Below are 20,821 nucleotides of genomic sequence, written 5' to 3'. Positions count from 1 at the left end.
AATGAATCATTCTGTTGCCACTGAAACACGCTCTTTACTTTAGTGGGAAGAGAGTTAGGAAAAGGGGGAGTGCTTTGAAAAATTCATCCCGCTGCGTAGGGCATATATATGAAAAACACACATTGAGATGATGCAGTTTGAGCAGTATTCCCCCAAAAAAAGCTGTTTCTTGTCTTCATTTAAAAACATTCAAAGTTGAAAAAGAGAAATGGAAATAATGAGAAAGGGGAGAAGAAAATACCCACTTTGCATGGGAAGTTGTGTGAAAGCTTGAATCTTTGAGGCAGATTCTCCTGTTGACTGCCCCCATTCTTCATGCACATTGAATACTGTTCCTCAGAACGTCTAACTCATTTCGAAAGGGTTATGAACATGGGATGATGGGATGGACAACAGAATTTGACTCTGAGATTTTGTTTTCTAAATTAAATTTTGTTTCTCTGTTTTTTTTTTTCAAGTTTGCCTAATTTAATTGGATTTTGTCTATTGTTGTGGGAAGCACATCTTCCTTTGCTGAACATAAAATTAGCTTTCATTGGTGATTTGGGTTTGTTTGGATCTATATAAGCTCTCCCTCTAAATGAGTTTGTTCTTTCTAAAGCAAATATCACTCTCATATTTCGGAGGTGCAGAAAATTTGTAATCTTGTTTCTTCGCTTTCCTTATTATGTTGTGTTAATTTATGTATACATTAACATGTATTTGCATGATTTATTCATTTAAAGCTGTACATGTTTATTTGAAAAGAAGCTCAAAGAGCTTTATCACAAAAATGCTAAATTCAACACCATTGACAGAGTGTGTGTTTTTGGACTTTAGCCACGTGAATCAAAAAATGGTTCTGTAATTTTGTTTGAGTAAAAAAAGAAAACTTTCTGAAGAAAGATTTTCTATTCTCTGAGTGACTGAGGGTGAAAGTCTGCAAGTGATATGAGGATTAGGCACAAAGTGTTTAGTTCAAAGGCCCTGATCCAATATACATTGTCTGGAGTACCTTTTTTCTGGTCCTTGTGTAAGTCTGGTAGACTTAGAGGAGGTAAGAATAGACAAAGGTAGAGCTAATGATTGTAATAACTGACCAATAACTTGAAAAGGAATTCACAAAATCCATCTGTAGCAAACCAGAATGGTTTTTTGTTCTCTAAAAAGTTGATGGAAAAAATGGTGTCTTCATTTTCATCAGCAATTTGTGGATCAAAAACTTGGAAGTTTCTTTCCATTAACTGTTAACAGTGAAATCCATTTTATTCAAAAAACCTTCAGAAACATTCAGAAAAATTTTCAGATGGTGTGGTCCTTCCTCAACCTTGGGCAAGAAGGAGTTCAGAAGGAGACTTGATGGAGTGCTTGGTACCATGGGTTAGCTGTTTGGGTGGGTTGGATTGGTTGATGGGTTGGACACGATGATCTTGAAGGTCTCTTCCAACCTGGTTTGGTTTATTCTAATAAGTTTATTCTAATAAGTTAGACCAGAGCTAAGCAAAAGCAAAGAATTAACTCTTTCTGAAATCACTTCTTGGATCAATTCTTCAATGCACATCAGAGCTCTGACCTTGATTCTGCAATTGAGCGACCTTCAAGGTGTAGCATTTACGGTCACCAAGAGAGAAGGCAGTCCTGGGGTGTCAGATTTGCCATGTGTCACAGGAAGAGTACAATGTAAGAGGTTTGTATTTGTAGCATAAACCCTCCATAAGTCCATTTTGGTGTAGTACAGCCCTGTCTTGCATTTTCTGTTATGAGTATTGACATAAGTTATAATCAGAGAGACCGTGGTGCATCCTGCTTATCCTTATGTTTACATAGTTCCTGCTGCTCTAAGAGTTGGGCCTTTTAAGTTATCTTTTGTCAGAAAATGGAATCATTACTTCAGTCTCTTGTTTCAAATACCTGAAAATTAGGAAACTAAAAAAAACACCACCACCACCAAATTATATAAAGAAGCTGAGTGGAAAATTGAAAAATCTGTAGCAGTTCATGGTGTTGTGTAAAATAATTGGCATTAATTGCTGTTTGGTGCTGGAAATAAATGGTTTTCAGTTGATGTTACATAGAAAATAACATAATGACAATTGCTATTAAATGGGTACAATTGTAAAAAAGTAGTCAATGAAAAATATTGAGCATGGAAAATTTTTCTATTTAGGGAAATTTTTCATTAAATGCCTTGGTATTCAGCATATGAACCATTTATCCACACTCATCTCACATTTTCTGATAGGTCATCTCAACCTGATTAACGAGCACTGTTCGAGCACTCCTGCACTTTAGAATTGTATTAATGTGCTCTCACTGAGACAGTGTCCCTCAGGCCCTCAGTTAATTGTAGTCAATGCCCACTTTCCAGCCTTACCCACTGTCCACACTAAATCTCCACAGCTGCACCAAAGAAGCTGCCTTAGCTCCAGGACTCATCGGAGGAAAGGTGGGGAACAGCTTGACCTTGTTTGCTGTGGTACTGTGGGACTACATTCTTTTCCATGTCGCCAAAGTGGCTGAGCTAAAGTGCTGAGCTGAAGCTGCCAGTCTCCTGGCACATGTTCTCTAGCTCTTCCTCCACACCAGCTTGTGGTTTGCTCTATTGCTTGCAGTGTGGATGGGAGATGTTCAAAGTTTTAACCTTGTGGGCTCTCTATGCTATGCTCCACCTCTCAGTGGAGGTGAAGGCCACTGAGGCTGATCAGGACTTCTAAACCAAAAGTGCCTTCTCTTTTCAGTTTTGAGATTCTTTGCTTGTAATTGTTTTCTGAGCTATCATAATAATTATTCACTCTGAAGCTTATACAGGTCTTTGCTGGGAATAAACAGCATTTAAAATCCTTGGAGCTTTTCTTTCCATGCCACAGTGCTGCTCTGACCATCCATTAATCCAGGTAAGCATTAGATGAGAGGCTTTCAAAGCCACAAGCTTGCAGAAGCCAGCTGAAGTAAATCAGATCAGCTGCATTGGGCTGCCTACTTCAGAGATGTATCCCTGATAGTTGACTTGCAGTGTTTCCTGCAGAGCTGTGCTTCAGTACAGTCCTTACTGCATTTGGTGAAATATAGGGTGGGCAAGAAATTCAGCAAGTGGATATTAGACCGACTACAAATAACGCAGATACAAAGGATACCCCAACAGCTACAGGGCTGTAATGCAGAACTACATTTCTGTTGTCCTTTAGCTTGGAAAAGGAGAACATGATCCTATAACCAGCTCAAGATCTCCTCCTCTTCAAATGTAGTTTTCTTTGCTTTACTTTGAGGTCAGGATTCAGGCCTGAATAATTTTGAACAGGAAAAGAGTGTTTTTTTTGCTCAAGCAATCCAATTTTAAGCTGCTCAGTCTGCAGTTCTTTTCACACATACCCACTCTTCACATGCTCTTGATGATCTGCAAATAAACAAACAAAAAAATCAACAGCCACCAGTTGTGAGTTGGCCAGCCCACTCTGTTGGATTGCACTGGAATTGTGTAGGCACAGGGATATTAAAAGCACTATGTTGAAAAGGTTTTGTGTATAAGGCTGAACCTAGTACAGAAAACGTATGTGATTGTTATCGCACAGAACTGGATTACACAATTAGCCTAGACAGAAATAACAGAGCCTTTTAAAAATTCACTTCAATCTCATTTACTTTATTCTATGAATCAGAGAGATCCAAGGCCAAACAATCAGAATGGGGAGGAAGTACCCAGGACCTGTGATGAGCACCAGACAGCTTGAATTCCTGTCACCACACAGACCTCCTTGCAGACTCAGAGACAAAACACAGACATGTAATCTGAAGTCTTAAAATTCAAGACAGTAATTAGAGGCCAGTTCTCAATTCCTTTGTGATCTTGGCTTACCCTTGTTGCCTTTGGAAATCTTGGATTCTGTTTACAATATTGTGGTATGAGGCTTCAGCAAAAACTTCAGCACGGATGTGGAAGTATAGAGGTGATTCAGATACGTATGGTCCGGGATGACAATTCAGACTTCATGAAGCTGAATTATGTTGGGGTCCAGTGCTGTGGTTTTTAGCATTTCCTCATGAAACTAATGTTAAATTGTGGCTTTTCTGGATAAGCATTCAAATCAATGTGTACATTAATGATATAGAAAATATGAAAGGGACATTTTCTGATGTGCTCTGCAGCTACATTTTGAAAGGTGTTAGTGTGGCAGCAGCTGCCTAAGCAGTGCCTGACCACCCTCTTCTGTCTGATCCCCACTGAGCATTTTGAATTTCATTATTAGCTAACTTGAACAAGTTACTAGAGAACTTAAAAAAACAGGCCCTGTTTGAGTTGGGAGGGCAAGTTGAATCCATCTGCATTGGGCATAAATTTGTAAGTCAGATCTCTCTGAGAATCTTATGTGTGGGATTTCCCGAGAGAGATATCTGCACGTTGTTTGTAGCAACACTGGAGCTGGCTTCAGCGCAAGTGAGAGTGAAGATGGAAACAGCACAGTTCAGTGAATGAGTCTCTACTCTTTGGATTGTATATGGGCTTGGGTCAAGGCTTGCTCTGGGATCGTGGTGCAAATTCTGATGATGAGCATTGTGTATGTATGTGTAAGTGTGTGTGTGTCTCTTCAGGAGTGGGATGAGATTAGCAGCCCCTCAAGAAGGCTAGATTTGGAGAAGGGTAGAAATTCTGAGAAATAAATCCTGTGATATTTCTGTTTTCCTGCTGCTCCTTTCAAGTATATCGTAGAAGGTCAGGCAGGTTCTGATTTTATTTGAGACCATTCACCTATCCCTTGGAACTGTTGCTTATTAATTTGACTATGACTAAGATAACTAGTGGACTAAAAACTGTGCTTTCTTTTCTATTTAATTTTATCTGCATTTTCCTGTGGTGCAGTATCACTGTAATTCACATATGAATGTTAGTTTGAATGGTATTATTGTTGCAAAAAAAGTTTAATAGGAGCCTGAGGGTGTATGATATTATTGCAATGAAAGTTTTTTTGAAACTCATATTTCAGAGCTCATTAACTTACACAGTTCTGTGGGGGGTAAGGATCAGTAAATGAACGGCAATTATCTGTAATCTGCTGTACATGTGCTAGTGTGTTCCTTAGCCTCGTGTCTTGGTTTGTATCTAGATAGATAAGTATATATTATACATATGGTACAGAGAATTTATGATCTGAATGCATTGTTTAACACTGGACAAAAGTACAAGGTCAAACGATCACTGCACATGTAATCTTTGACTTGAACTCAAAGTCAAGTCAGAGCCAGAACCAAAAGTCTCAAAGCTTAAGAGCTAGGCTACTTGGGTAACCCCAGCTCTGCCCTGGAGGGAACCTGCTAGTGTGTCTGGCATACTTGCAGAACTGCAAACACAACATCTGTGCTGTCGCTCCAGATCTTCAGCCAGGAGTTAGGTATACAATAAGATTTATCAGTGTAGACCTTAGCCCAGGACCTGTCCAAGGAGTCAAGTGGATTGTCAGGCCTGTGCTGCACCTTGTGCCGCATCCTCTACTGCGCTCTGTGCTGCCGAGGCTTCACTGTCAGAAATACTCATGTCAGCTAATTTAGGGCTGTTTCAGGGTGACATATGTCACTCCTTGGCTGCTATCCCAGGTTAGCCAGTTGTGGTAAAACAGATTCTGTCTTAACACCTAGTTTTAAAGGGTTAGTAAAGAGTCAGACTAATCGTGCTTTATAGTATAATGGGCTTATTACAACTTGGTCAAATCAAACCCAGTGCTGGCCTGAATACTTAAAGACACTCTTCCCTAGCATAGTTAATTCTCAGTTCAGAATTAATCTTTCCTTGGTGATTAGTTTGGTTCCACATCTCTCTAAAAAACCTTAGAGGCTAGAGTTATTTTTCTCCTTTTTTTTTTTCCTTATAGAAACATATATACATTTCTCCCTGCCTTTTCTCAGAAGAATAATTTCTACTGAAACTTCCAAACCCAGCAATCATTATGTAGAGAGAAACCTTAGAAAACAGCTTGAAAGAGAGTTTGAGAAAACTGGGTAGGTGAAAATGGGGAGTGAAAGAGGAACTTTTGCTGCTCTGATCCAGGAGCTGCTGCTCAATTTGGTTCTGACTTTTGGTGGCCCAGATACCAGTGGTGGGCAAAGTACCAGAACCTGGTGAATATTATACATAGACACTGAAGGATATCTAGACACAGTAGACTGTGACTCTCAATACCAAGGATGAATCTCAAGTAGTTAGTGATGGTACTGGAGCTCTGAGCTATGGAAAAGCCTGTCTTAGAAATTTCTCCTGATTATAAACTTTGTATTGTAATTTATTAGATATATCCTTCCTTTGAATTTGCTGCATTTACATTACTCTCCATGAACCACAATTTTTTGTTCTAGCATTTCAAGAGCTATCTACAGATTTGGCCCTATGGCTCTGCCATTCTGTGCTTTCCTCTGTTATGCCTCACCTCTCTTGCTAGTCTCTTCTCCCACAAGACTTTTCCCACTGCTGCCGTTCTGCTTCCTTAACCCAGAATCTCTTCCTCTGATGTTTTGCTCTTCTTGGTCCCTTGGAATTCATCATCTTCTTGTCCTACAGGACCTCTGCTCCCATTACTTTACCCTGGAGGTTTCCTTGCCCCCCACTCCAACTCCTGGCAGGATTAGGAAGCACTGTCTGCAAGAATGCCTTCCATCTGCAAGTTTCAGCATTGTATGCCCAAGGCAGTTTGGAAGGGTTGTTTTTTATTTTCAAACACTATTTGGGAGTAATAAAAATTCCTGATTAAGGTTTTCAAATACAAAATAAGAATTGTTAAAGGGAGAACCTTAGGGTTTTGCTATTTCTGTCTTTTTTTAACATACAGTATTTCACAGTGAAGGTGGTTATACCCATTCACAGTCCACATCCCCGCTTCCAGAAGAGGTAATTCCATCCAGTCTTACAGACATCTGCATTGAATGAGCCCCTGCAAGGTGTGAGAAAGGAAAAAGCAAGACTGATTTCTGGGATCAGGGTGGAATGCCTTCCTTCAGCTGACATCCCAGCAGCAATGTTAACAGAGGGCATCTCTGTGGCTTTCTTGTGGCACTGGAATTGTGGCAATGCATTTACACCCTTGGAAGGTAGAAGGGCTGCCAGGATTTGCTCACTTGAGTGTACTAATGTTAGCAGTATTACTGTATACACAAATGTCACTCATCACACTGGTAACTATGTATGTCCTCTAACAATGACAAACTGCACTGTCCCTCTCTTTTTGTTCTTGACCCTTTGCCCACTCTGGGTTTTCTTTCCTTCTTTCTTTCCTTTTTTTCCTCTTTCCTTTTTCTCGTTCTCTTCCCACTGCTGCTGGAAATTTAACGAGAAAATTTCCCTTCCTCAGAGTTGTAGCCAACTGTAGCTCTTTAGATTGCTTTTACTCAAGGCTATGACAACTCTTCACTTTGAATTTTTATTAAAAAAGCTGAAAGTGGGATGAAGAGTTTATACTCCTGATCTAACTTTAAATAAAACTGTTACAGTTCAAAGCCAGGACAGCTCCTGGTAACTGCCACTCAGAGTGCTGGCTGTCAGTCTGATTTTTAAAATGACTGCTTCCCTCTTCCCCACCCACTGTAATAACTTCACATTCAACACTGAACCTCAAAGCTGTGATGTCACCTGGGGGCTGTATGTACAGCAAGCACTGACTTAAACATTACTAGGCTTTTGAAACCAAATAATTGAAAAATCAGTCCCTTCTTAGTTTTCTGTCAGTAAGACAACAACACCAATGCACGCTGGAAAAGACCTGCCTGTTGTCAAATCAGCGCCAGGGATATGAAATTAGGGCCTTCCCCCCCACCCCCCCATAATTTCTAATAATTTCCAGTCTGCTTAAACTGTAATGGATTACTGTTACACTGCTTAAACAGTGTAATGGATTCAGATCCAATCTGCTTCATGTGTTGGAGCTGATGTCAGCTGACCAGTTGTTGTAGAATGGGCACTGAGTTCTGCATTAGTGGATTCCCCTACAGTGGACTGTTTTGAGACTCAGCTTGACAGGGTTGTGGGCTATGCCAGTTAAACTATGCTATTACCTAGAAAGGTTGGACCAGATAATCCTTGAGTTCCCTTCCAGTCTGTCCTTCTATGATTCTCAGAGTAGGAGGAAAGAAACCTTCCTAGCCTTTATGTAGGTATATCTGTATTATTTGCATGCTTGTGTCCATACATATCAGATGCCAAATGTTACTAATTGCAGGGTTGCCTTCCTACTAGTGAACTTAACAGTGCTCATAGTATTTTGAATCATCTCCTTGGTGTGTAGTTCGCTCAGTAGGTTTGGCAGGAATACAAGCCTCAGATCAGGCTCAGATTTCCCCAGATGCAATGATTGAGGGAGGCAATGATTAAAAATATTACTAGTAGCTTTCTTTGAAGTTTTGGTCTGTAGTAGCCTGTAACACTCATGACCTTGTCAGCCCTGCACAGTATAAAGAACCATTTTTGCAAACTTCCATCTTCACAGGTCAGCCCTTGCCTAGAGGTAGCATGGTCACTCTCTGTGTACGTGCAGTGATAAATGAACAGAAGTTTGGTATTATTTAACAAAGTTTCTCACCGAAATACTTGAATGAGAAATGGAGTTCTCTTTCTCTGGCATCATGAAAGGGTTAATTTTGGGGGTTTTCTGAGTGCCTGGTGTAGCTGTTGCTGCAATTATAAACTCAAATAGTCTCCTTTTGGAGAACTATTAGCATTGGCAATGACATCAAGCACCAATTCATCAGGAGTCACAGTGTCAACTTCAGTTTGGTAGTGCAAAACAAAGAGAAAGCTGAGATGCCGTTCTGGGGAGAGGAAAGAACTGCTCTGGGGAAGGCATTACATTATGGGCACCTTTTTCTTTTAACAATAACATTTAATAGCCTTTTAAAGAGCATTTTCCCCATTCCCCCAAGTAATTTCTTGGCAGGCAGTTAAGAGAAAGGAAGAAGTTTTTTTTTTTCTAAGGGCTTTTATATGATACTAAATAAATCTAGCAGCCTTCTGAACAACAAACCCCTCCCCTGTGCTTCCCAGACTGTCTCCTACCACCAGCCCTAGAGTGGCCTGATGGTGTCTGAGTAGTAAGTGCTGAGAGCATTACCAAACCACACTGAGGGCAAAGCTCTCCAGTGGATGCCAGATGGAACTGGCTTCTAGTTATTATTATTATTATTATTTATTAATTATGCACCTGACTAATGTGCAGAGCAATTTAAAGCTGTTAAAATGCGCATTACAAATGGAAACCAGGAGGCTTTTTCTTGAAGAATGTGTCTATTCTCCAGAGATAGACATCTCCTAAAGAGAGTTTTGTCTAAGTCAAGGGAGGAACTGATGGAGTCCTGGCCACCTCAACAGTGTTTCCTGGTCCCCTCTTTCTACATTGACTTTACAAGCCCTGCTGTCATATATGACACATGGTAGAGGGTTGGAGGCTGCTGAGTTTGAGCTGCTTTTTTACAAGTCATGTCCCACATGTAAAAGGGACTCCCACTGGCTTTTCTTTTGGATTCCCTTGGTGTTCACAGGGGAGAAAGCAGAATTTGTTCCTGAGTATGGAATCTGGTTCTGCAGCTGAAAGGGAGGTGCTGGAATCGCAGTTCAACACTGCATGTGAACTTATTTTTTGGGACCATTCCCAACAGAAGAGGCTGTTCACAAAGTGACTGAGGTGACAGAGAAAGAGATAAGGCCTTTTCTTTCGAGCGGAGCTAGTATTAAACTGCTAGGGATCAAGGACTAAGATATGGGTACTTTCCCTTCTCCTATCATAGAATCAATAAGGTTGGAAAAGACCTCAGAGATCATCAAGTCAAACCTATCACCCAACACCTCATGACTAACTAAACCATGGCTTCAAGTGCCACATCCAATCCCCTCTTGAACACCTTCAGGGATGGTAACTCCACCACCTCCCTTTGTGTCATGTTGTGGGTCCTCTCATGATGTGGGGCTTAATATTTTTTGCCCCTAAAGTCAGCTTTTCTTGCAATCTGGAAGTACTCATGTAAGGAATAAGTAACAGTTACAGGGAGAGCTGGGATGAGGAACAAAACATGCTGCCAGTCAGAAGGAATCAGATCAGAGAAACAAGCAACAGCGAATAATGTGGAACCTCTTCTTCCCCCTCTTCTACTTTTTTCACCTGAAAATTTCTGTTCTGTTGTTTACTTTCCCCTCTGAGTCCTCATGTGGGCAAGAGTGCCCTTACAGAGGGATTTGAAAGGACCTAGCAGTGGCTGGTGTGTAGCAGAAAAGCCAATGCAGAAGTTTGTGGAGCTTTTGGCAGCAGCTTTGGGAAACATGAGTAAGGAGTCAGAAAGCAAGCAGTACATCTACGTGTTTGTCTCAAGATCAGTCTTGGTCAGACAGAAGGCTTTATACACGAGCCAGAATTCCCTGGCCTAGCTGGGGCTGTCCCTGGCTTTGTTCCTAAAGGTAGTGGGTCTTTCTTACTATTTTGACCTTAAGTGTTAGCATGCCTGAGGAAGGTTTTTGGATATTGAGTTTAAACAAATAAACAGCAGCCCCTAATACTATATTCAGCCTGTGAACTGGACTGAATATTGTGCTGACGATCCAGTTCTTGACATTTGCATGCCACGGAGCTATGTAGTGCAATGTGATATATATTATTCATGCTCTCATGTACTTCATTTTCACTCTGTGTGACAGCACTTATGGATCAAGGTTCAGCACACTTCAGTGGACCTGGAGGCTTTATGGTTCTGATGCCTAGAAGCAAAAAGGGAAAAAAAAAAAAAAGAAGACAGACATTTGGGATGTGAGGTGCTTTTTGCTCGACAGATTTTCTTTGGATCGTGCTGGTTAGGCAGGTCTTTGGTCAACACACAAATAGACAGTGTCTTTGGCTCAAGCGTGGGCCTTAATTAAGAGGATTCAATTAATGTAGATTAATTTAAGATTCAATTTAAAAAGACCTTAGTTAAAGCAATGTGAACAGCTCTGTAGACACTTTGATCTTTCTAAACTGGTCCTTTTTAGCTGAGTTTTAGACATTTAGGCCAATGTGAAACAAGGTGCTTGCCAATTAGTAACAGGGGCTTAGCTCATCCTAGATAAACTGCTTTAAGTAAATCAGAATAAGCTTGTGGGCAGATAAAGACTAAATAGGTCAGAGACAACTGGTGTTGACTTAATAGATTTGCATTTCCCTCTGAGTTAGTTTAGAGCTGATGCCCTCACACTGCAGGGTGCCTTTGCTGATAGTGCTGTTTTTCAGAGGAGCTATAAAACTGAGTTCCTGACCAACTGTAAGCCCCCACAAAACACTCCTTCCTCTGTACGTTTGCCTGCTCCTATTTGGAAAGAAATTTGTGTTTGGGTTGTCTAAGTTTTAAATCAGTCAATCTGCCTTGTGCTTGTGGCCTTGATCCTGGGTGCTGATCAACAAACACACATCACAGATCAAGATGATGTGGAAAAGATGGCTTTAAGCTGCTTTTGTGGTGCTCTGCCCTGTTCTAGGGATAGTGTGGTGTTGGGTCCTGTGTAATGTCCATCCAAGCAGCTCTAAATTGTGCAGACTATAAATTATGCACCCTTTTTAGCAGGCTGAACATGCTTTAAGGGAGGAACTTGTGTAAAGGTTCTGTGCCAATCCCATGGCTCCCAACTCTCCTGGAGTGGAGGACTCCCTTTTGTCCTGCCTGTGAGACTGCCCCCACTGTTGTAATTGCAGAGCATGCCCAGGAAATGCTTGTACTGATGATCACTGGGAGCATTGCATGGTTCTGATGCCAGTAAGCTTGGAGTAAATTTATAGTGAGTGACAGAGATCCAGATCCCATGCTTTTAATTTTCTTTTTCTATTAAGTAGGTATTTCGCTGGTTTCTGTTAAGCAGACTCTGGAGTGATTGTTTCAGTGGTGACAAATATGTGCTCAGCAGTTATTTAGTACCTTGCTTTTCAGAAGTGCATGTCAAAGAAACTGAGCAGATGGACTCTTGCCTCCTGTTCCAGACAATCTCTTAAAGAGACTGACCATGGTTTCGGGCTTCTGAAAAGCAACAGTATATCATTATCCTCATTAGAGACATGAGAAAATTGAGGTAGAGAGAAGAAAGGTAATTTGCCTAAATCTGTATATTAAGTGAGTGTCAGCTTGGAGTGTGAACTCAGAGCTGCTGAGAATAGGAGCCCATGACCTGGCTGAGACCATTCTCCTTGTTGAAAAGGTTATTTGACATTTGCATTCAGCTTGCAAAATGCTTTGGTTCCTGGCAGATTTAAAGTGATATGTAAAACATTAGGCTGAGATGCAAACAAGAGAAATCAAACCCCTACACCCCAGGGCATAAATGGGCAAATCTAGATAGGCAAAGTAACACACTGCAAGCGATGAAAACAAACCCTTAGTTTTTGGAAGCACTAACTTTTTATAATGCATATATAATAATGAGCACCAGGGTGTAGGAGGTCAGACACTCAGAAAGATTTGGGCTTGTTCCTTCCTCTCATCGTGATCCTCATTGTGTGATTCTTTGTAGACTGCTGTGAAGGTGGAAGGCTCTACCCAGTGATCATTTTTAATTAAGAATAGTTGCTGTTATTTAGCATTGTGACATGGACAGCATATCAAAGGAATTTCTAACTTTGTTGGATGGACAGAAATGATGACAAAAGTCTTTCTTGAAGGCTAATTATTTCAAGCATATCCAAAATCGTGCTTGCTTTGCCTATGCTGTTAATCAGAGGGTGGGTGCCAGTCAAGGAGGAAACACTAGATATAGAATGCTGAGCTTCAGGGGTACATTTGTTAGCCCATATCAGTTTTGCTGAACTTTTGGGCAGGAATTGAAATAGCACACAATATTTCACTATGTTCAAGAGCAGGTGTCATCAACCGGTTTCACAGGGACTGGGGTCCTGTCCTGAGGCACGGGCTCTGCCAGATTCCAGTTTGTCCAAGACTTGTTCTCTGAAGGTCCGTGACATACCCCATAATGGTATCCCAATAAGGATACCCCACCTGGCACCTGGATAATAGGTGCTCTTGTGCAGAAGGCAGAATTTCTGTTGGTCACTTTATCATGATGGTGGAATCATTGTTGGGTATTTCTCACTGTTATGGGTTCAGGCCTACCCAGGAGCAAGGTGGGGCTGTCAGCTACTTGTTTTTTTGATCCTGGAGAACCATGTCGCTTGCACAGTGAGATGTTGCAATTTGCTAAGTATTCTTGGTTTTACTGGCTGCATTTCCTTCTCATGTTTTTGCTTCTGTGTCATATTGCTGTGTGTCAAGAGACTTCTTTGCACACTGCTCTGCTGCATCCAGTCAACTTTGCAGGCTGTGGTGTGTGCCACTGCAACACCCAAGGTAGTTTTGTGTTAGAGGTCATCCCTACCAGCTGCTCTACTGGGAAACTTTAAGTCTTGTGAACCAGCACCTCTCTGTCTTCTATCTATTATAGTCCCTTTTTGTGTATAAGTTTTAAGTTCTCTGTAACAGCTCTGTGTTCCTACCATGGTTAGGAAGAAAGGATCCATATTTATGAATAGAGACTACAGGATGGGAAATAATAATGCTAGAGAAAGCACAGTACTAAAAATTATTGTAAGAATCTGGGCTGACAGTCATGTCATAGGATGCAATTTTCATTGTTATGTGTAATACTGGAACATTTCTAGGAATAGAGTACAAGAAACAAAGCATGTCAGTGAGGGGTTAAAAATATTGACTCCCAGTACTTATAATAGGAAGGCTTTTCTTAGTTCTACAGGCAGGCTCGCATCAACTTTGAATTCAATTTAGGGATTGAATTTAACATGCGTAACCCACTGGGTTTGAAACTATAAAGGGACTTAAAAATGTACAACAGATAGGACCTTAGAAGTCTAAAGGATCCTTCACAAGATGAAAAGTATTTTATGTTGTTTGAGATACAGTAGTCTCTGAATTACACTTCAAAAAGCTTAACACATCCTTAAAATACATTTACAAGGGAAGATAATAATGTACAGTTTTAAATTTAGGCAGTGCATGTTCACCAATGAGGTTTCATCGTCTTGAATAATTTAAGCTACTGTGGATATTATCACTGAACCTAAAGAGAAAACTGAAAAATGTGGAGACCCCTGCTTAGAGCTGATGACTGTGTAATGCTGCGAATGGCTGTAAATTCTTTGGGGAATCCACTGATGCATTCTTCTTGTATATTTATAAGAAAACTGTGGTATTAAAGTTTCATTTTCTTCTGTTTTAAACCTAAGCAAAAAAACAGGGAGTATAAAAGCCATCGAGGAATGCAGAAGTATTACTAATGTTACAGAAAATGGAGTTATTAACCATAACACAATAATGCTCAAGGCCTGCTAGATGTTGCCTACTGATCAGCCCGCCTTGAAATTATGTTTATTTGCTTAAGTGAGTTTTTGGTTTATATTCTGTGGAAACATTATTATTTTTTTTTTCCTTCTCCCGTGTGCAAACCCAAAATTGCTTAGTCTGTGTCCTTTTCCCTGGGATGTGATACCATAGCAGCAGAAGCACACGTAGTTGCTAGCTAGGTAGCTTATTATTATGGTCACACTCCAGCACACAGCATACTTGTTGGAAGTTTCCAGAAATATTGCACTGCAGTCATTTTCCTTGCCGTTATGCTAATGGAATCAGGAAAATCAATTGTCCTTAAGGAACAGGGGAATGAGATGTGCTGTAAATGCCACAGGATGAGTGATTGGTTGATTGCAGGGATGGTGATTCAAACGCGCCTCATCTCTACATTATCCTGATGAATTTTTATGGCCCTGCCTTTTTTTCTTCTATAGCTGTGGAGGAAGGTTTATGGCTTGCAGCTTTTTAGTTGATTGAATGCAGCTGGCATTGTTGCAGTGCAGAACAAATAGGTACTTTTTCTTTACAGCCTTAAAAGTAGATTGAAGAAATTGCACACCAACATTTTTGCAACAAAAGCATTCTTAAAAATGCAGATATTTTATGAAATTACTTTGTTCTCCTTCTCCACTGTCAGTAATCTTTCTATCAGAATAAAGGACAAAAATTACTTGAGATTCTGGAGGAACATAGCTCCAATTTTTTATTCTTATCACAAAGAAAGCTAACTAAGGAGTTTCATTAGTATTCATTTTAGCCCAATGTAATTTTCTCCTTCCTAGTAACAAAAAAAGAAAAAAATGTATGCCTGTAACGCCACTGAACCAAAGAAGGTCATCTTAAGTATATCAGCATTTTCTGTAACTCTTTCAGATTGTATTCACAAGGTAGTAAAGATAACTGCTTCAGCTCAGATTATAATAGGTCTAGTTACAGAATATGGAACACTATATAATATAAAGGGTCTTATTTGATTGAATAAAACAACACCCGTGATCAGCTCCGAGTGCTGAGCTGCTGACAGCTAAAACCAAACACGTAAGAACATTCTATTTATGTCCAATTAATTTGCTGATAATTTATTCTTCCATTGTACAGTTTCCACATTACACACAATGTTCACATTATGCAGGGAACCCTTATACGAAGTGTCTTTGTCAGAGTTGGAAACTCATCTTGTTTCCCCTTTGAACTAGCAGTCTTTAAGAGTCATCAAAACTTGGGGTTACGATATTTCCTTACAGGGTTATGTGGTTACAGCATCATGGCTTTGATATTTTTTCCATTACATTTTGCATATCTTTAATATTTTCCAAACCAGGAGTTCTTTAATAGCTGTGCACTGTGACATCTTTCTGACACAGCCATGCCTGTGCATTTCTAGTCTGATTTACAACAACTTTGTTATTCTTGGGCTGCTCCTAAGCAGTGCCTTCCAGCCACATGATTACTTGGTGGTAGTTACAGGAATCCGCGAGAATTTAAGATGAGCTCCAAATGTTATTTCCATCCCTGCCTAGATCTGGTGATGGTATCTGCAGGTGAATTGTGTGCTATTGTTTTAAATGCAGCAGGCCTGATTCACCACTGTGTTTAATGTCATATAATAAATTGCATCTGTGCCAAGCGGGTGCAAAATACCACCGCTGATGTGATTGGGGAATTGTGATTTGATCGCGTTATACGCTCAGTTTGTACAGGTGTCAGTACCAGCATAAGCGTCAGGAAACGGGGAACACTAAAAGAAATCCCTCTGTATTGTGAACAAAATTCAAAACTATGGTATTGTAAGGTTTCACTTTTAAATGTGCATCACTGAAATCACAAAATGCCTCCAAGTGTTGGGTTGAAATAAGGCGCAACGAAACCGTGGTTACCGAAAGAACAGTTTCTGCAACAAATTATAGGACACACCCCAACTAAACGTAAGCTTAAGCAGGACATAAATAACACCCAGTCCTTGTCCTGTGAATTTCACCTACTGGCAGCATCATAACAAGAAACAGAGGTGTCAGATCGTAGGGCCTCCCTTAACAGAGGAAATGAAATATGTTTATTTTTTATCGTTGTGATGACTCTGTTCAGAGATGCCATAGGTATTGATGACATTGTGTTTTAGTTTTTGCTGCTGGGTTAGTAGAAGCAATTTTACTTTTATTCTTCGCATCCTGTTGCCTCTGTTATCAACACTTCCCTACAAAATCTTCACTTGTGTTCTCTTCTCATTTTAGATACATACCCAGATAAGATTATAGTGCATTGCAAATGTCCGTTATTGGAAATATATCCTTCCCAGGTTCACTGTCTGTCAGATAGATTTGCTAGAATTTAATTTTCTATACATAATGTTGTTCTTTTCCAGTGTCCTGATTCCACAATGAAACAATTTCCTCAAAATGATTTATTGGTAATTCATTAATGTGAAATGGTAACGTGAAATAACCTTCTCAGCTTATTTGTTAGCGATGCTTCTTTCTTAATCTGAAGCACTTAAATGTAGTTTCTTTTACACATTTGTAGGTAAATCACAAAAGTTCTCTTTGGTCATAACAGATTTGATGTGACCTGTGTCAGCCACAGGAAGGCAGAAGAGCAATAGCTGCATCGTGAGGGTTCGCCAGAACAGATTCATGTCTTCCAAGGTGCGTGAGATTCCCAAGGCGGCTTACAGTGATAACGCTTTAAGAACAGCTTATTATCATAGTTACACAGGCAGTGAGCCAGAGTCAGCTTTTCCTGGCTAATACAAATGGTCTTTCTTGTTTACATTTTGGTGAACCATCTAAGGGGAAGCAAGGAAGTAGAAAGAAACCATTTTGAATGTTAATGAATGAGAGAAAATCACCACTCATCAGATTACAGAGGCAGCGCGCATTCTGGTGAGCAGCAACCAGAAGGTGTTCCTGTGTCTGCTTAGGCAGGAGATAGATATTCTCGGTGGAAGTAAGAGGGCTCTACCAGTCCTGTTTCCTGCGGACGTTTGCATTCTCAGTGCATTTATTTACATTAGGGTTGTTTGTGCTGTATTATGCCTGATTGAACCAAAGTCTCTTGGAGAGCAAAGCGCTTTTATTTTGACATTTTCACGTGGAAGTCAGCCATCACCCCTATAAGGAGAATAAGCAAGATTTATGATGGGAATATTGATTTCCTTTATACTCTGTTATAAAATGCATCTAGGCACAAAAAGATAAGCTAGACCTCTTTGTTTGCTGCTTTTTGCCATCTGATGTCAGGACTTGCTGGAAGTGCCTTGGTAGTTTAAATCATAATGCAGTGAGGAAGGCAATTTGGGATCATCTATACATCTTTATAAGTGTATTGAAAAACCTTAGAGAGTGAGAGCGTTAGCAAGACTAACTGAACTTCCATCCTGTGGGAAGGGTGAGGTACCTTTCCAGAAGCTCTTGGTACCCGTCTCTAGTCACACACCTACACCGGCTCTCTAGTCTGCCTTTTACACATTGTCTAGGCCAGAGAAGGTGCTTCCAATGAAGGGAAAGTTGTCTGTGTTCTTCTGCTCCTGTGCTGGGATAATCTATAGGTGTGGGGTTTTGAGAGTATGTTAAAGCTCCTCAGCTTCTGTATCTGCCATGAGGAAGCTGGGGCAAAGACTCAACTGTTGTTAGCAGACCTATATCAAGGTGTAGCTGATCCGGGCCTGTTTTCCCAAATGCTTTGTGTTCATTTTTTTGTGTGAAGTGTTAGCAGTGGTCACACTGAATCTATGAGCTGGGTCTGTCTCCTGCTAATGTGACGGTCAAATACCTCTTTGCAAGGATCCGTACAAACCCCAAAGGCGAGTTAAATCTTCCCGGGATTTGTCCTGGTATTTCTGTTCCTTAACCCTTTGCTTCATTCATTATGGGCCTGGTTTTCTCAGGTAGGTTCTCTGAGGTAGGAGCAACATGGACACAAAGTCAAATAATGATGTTAATAATGCAGTGGCTTTTTGCCGTCTGCCAATATGCAAAAACTTACTGAACCCGTCTAAGATAGATAACATTAATAATGCACCAACCCCACATTTTCTCCTCCTCAGTTTGAATATCTCCTTATTACACATAAGGTTTGACCTTAATAAAAGAATGAGTAGTTTTTTTTTTTTCTTGGAATGGAAAAAATCTTTCTATCCTGAGTTTAAACTGAAACTAGAACCTAGCTCAAAAAAAGCAGAAACAGAAATCCATGATTGTTTCAGATATGTACGTACCACATGTTTTACTATTTCTTATTGGAAGCAACCAATAGAAAAGAGAAATGTCAGTTAACCTTGAAATAAGTTAATTTGGGAACATAAGTACATCCTTTTGTGACTCTCCTTGGTTAACATATGTGCTATGAATAGAAAAATAACAAAATAGGGAGAATCTGATTGCTATAAAGTAATCCCACTAGGGGGTGCAACAGAGTAAATTATTTCTTGCATGAAAACGTGTTAAACTTGCTGAGAATCAGAATTATTCCTTGTAACTGAGCCAGCTCCAAGAGTGACTGAAGCTCCAAATGTGAAGTATTGTCTGCCTGCTACTCCTCGGTCATCAAGGCTGAGACCTCAAGGCAATCCTTTTAGTAACTAGGCACTACCTGATGTAGAGAGCTTTATTCTGAATTGCTCACTTACAGCCTTTCTAGAGAAGTCTGTGCTCTGTGTGACAAGAGAAAGGCCGAATTATCCATATGTCCTTTGGAGTTATATATAGTTTTAATATAGAAATACCTGGTATGTATATTTTTCTGAAACAGGCATGGCTCTTCTATTCTTCCTTATTTTTTTTTTTTAGCTTGGAGATGCTATGAGTGGCAGACATATCTAGTAAGAGCCATTTGATGTTTCACTTTCTTCCTGTTCTGTTTTTATCATGCTTAATTTCCATGCTAGGCTTTGATGCTGCGCACCTAGTAAATGCACATTTCCCCATATAGCCTGTATTGCAACAGAGAAAGAAAGATTTATTGGTAACCCAGGGCTGGGGGGGAGGGGGGAAGGAAAGAAAAAACAAAAGAGGGAGAGAGAGAGAAAAGAAAAATCAGATTAAAAAAATCCAAATACAATTATGCAGTGCTATTCTATTTTAATGAAAGTTACAGATGGATACAGCTTCTGCTCTCCAGTAACAGATGATGTGCAGCCAAGGTGTATACTGTACAAACATGCTAACGGTGCTGAACTATTTCTGCAAAAATTAGCTTTTTTCCTGCAGCAGTTTTCTGTAAAGTAAGTCTTTTTATTTTTTTTTCCCCCGCTTTTATTATTTTTCTGTGCTTAGAGAGTGCGAGGCAGTCTCATAAGTACAGCAGGGTTCATATACAATCCAGCCAATATTTTCTGTACCTTTCTTGCACAGAGCTATTTGCAAAAGAGTGAATTAGAAATGAAGGGGGGAAAAAAAAATCCCTCAAAAAGCTATTTAGAGTGAAGTGACTTGCAATTGGCTTGCTGGATTTACAAAATCATTGACTCCTCTTAGTGGTGCAACCTCAGTCCAGTTCAGGGCTTTTGACTTCATGTTTGCTGCCAGGATTCCTCAGTCAAGGGCTGCAAAGGGTCCTGCATGGAAAAGAGCAGTTGTTGCTGGTCTTTCTGAATACAAATATTTAATGAGGGAATGTGCAGATAATTTTGTAATAGAGGAACTGGCTGATGCATGTGCATGTTTATGTCTGTGTTTATCAGTTTCTGAACCTCTAGCTTTGTATGCTGTCAGAGAAAAGATAAGTTGGAATAACGTAAGGGTCTGGTGTAAATTGGAGAAATGTGGGACATGCAGTTAAAGGCTGAAATGTCATCTTCAATTCACCCCTGCTGTACCTAGTTATTGCAGCACACTGGGTACATAAGGTCACCCACTGTTCAGAGTCTCATCTAAGAGGAGGCACTATTATCTGCAATGTGCAGGTACAAGAGGATAAGTGAAAGATGATGTTTTGGCCCAACTTTTCCTGATTTCACTCAGTTTAAATGAGGCTTTTAATGTGTCTTTCACAAAAATCACAGAAACATTCAGGTTGGAAAACACCCTCAAGACCACCAAGTTGAACCGATAACCCTACTCTACAAGGTTCACCCCTAAACCATATCCCCAAGTACCACATCCAAACAACCTTTAAACACATCCAGGGCTGGCAACTCAGCCACCTCCCTGGGTGCCCATTCCAATGCCTGACCACTTTTGCTGCGGAAAAAGGTTTTCCTAATATCCAGTCTAAAACTACCCAGTTGCAGGTTGAGGCTGTTCCCTCTTGTTCTATCACAAATTCCTGGACCCCTCAATTTAGGAGGGAGGTTGACTTGCTGGAACATGTCCAGAGAAGGGCAACAAAGTTGGTGAGGGGTTTGGAACACAAGCCCTATGAGGAGAGACTGAGGGAGCTGGGGTTGCTTAGCCTGGAGAGGAGGAGGCTCAGGGGAGACCTTCTTGCTCTCTACAGCTACCTGACGGGAGGTTGTAGACAGGCAGAGGTTGGTCTCTTCTCCCAGGCAACCAGCACCAGAACAAAA

The sequence above is a fragment of the Melanerpes formicivorus genome, unplaced genomic scaffold, assembly GCF_026170545.1.
Source record: "Melanerpes formicivorus ecotype bairdi unplaced genomic scaffold, bMelFor1.0.p_v2 SCAF_75, whole genome shotgun sequence".
Lineage (NCBI taxonomy): Eukaryota > Metazoa > Chordata > Aves > Piciformes > Picidae > Melanerpes > Melanerpes formicivorus.
This window is presented reverse-complemented; position numbering follows the sequence as displayed.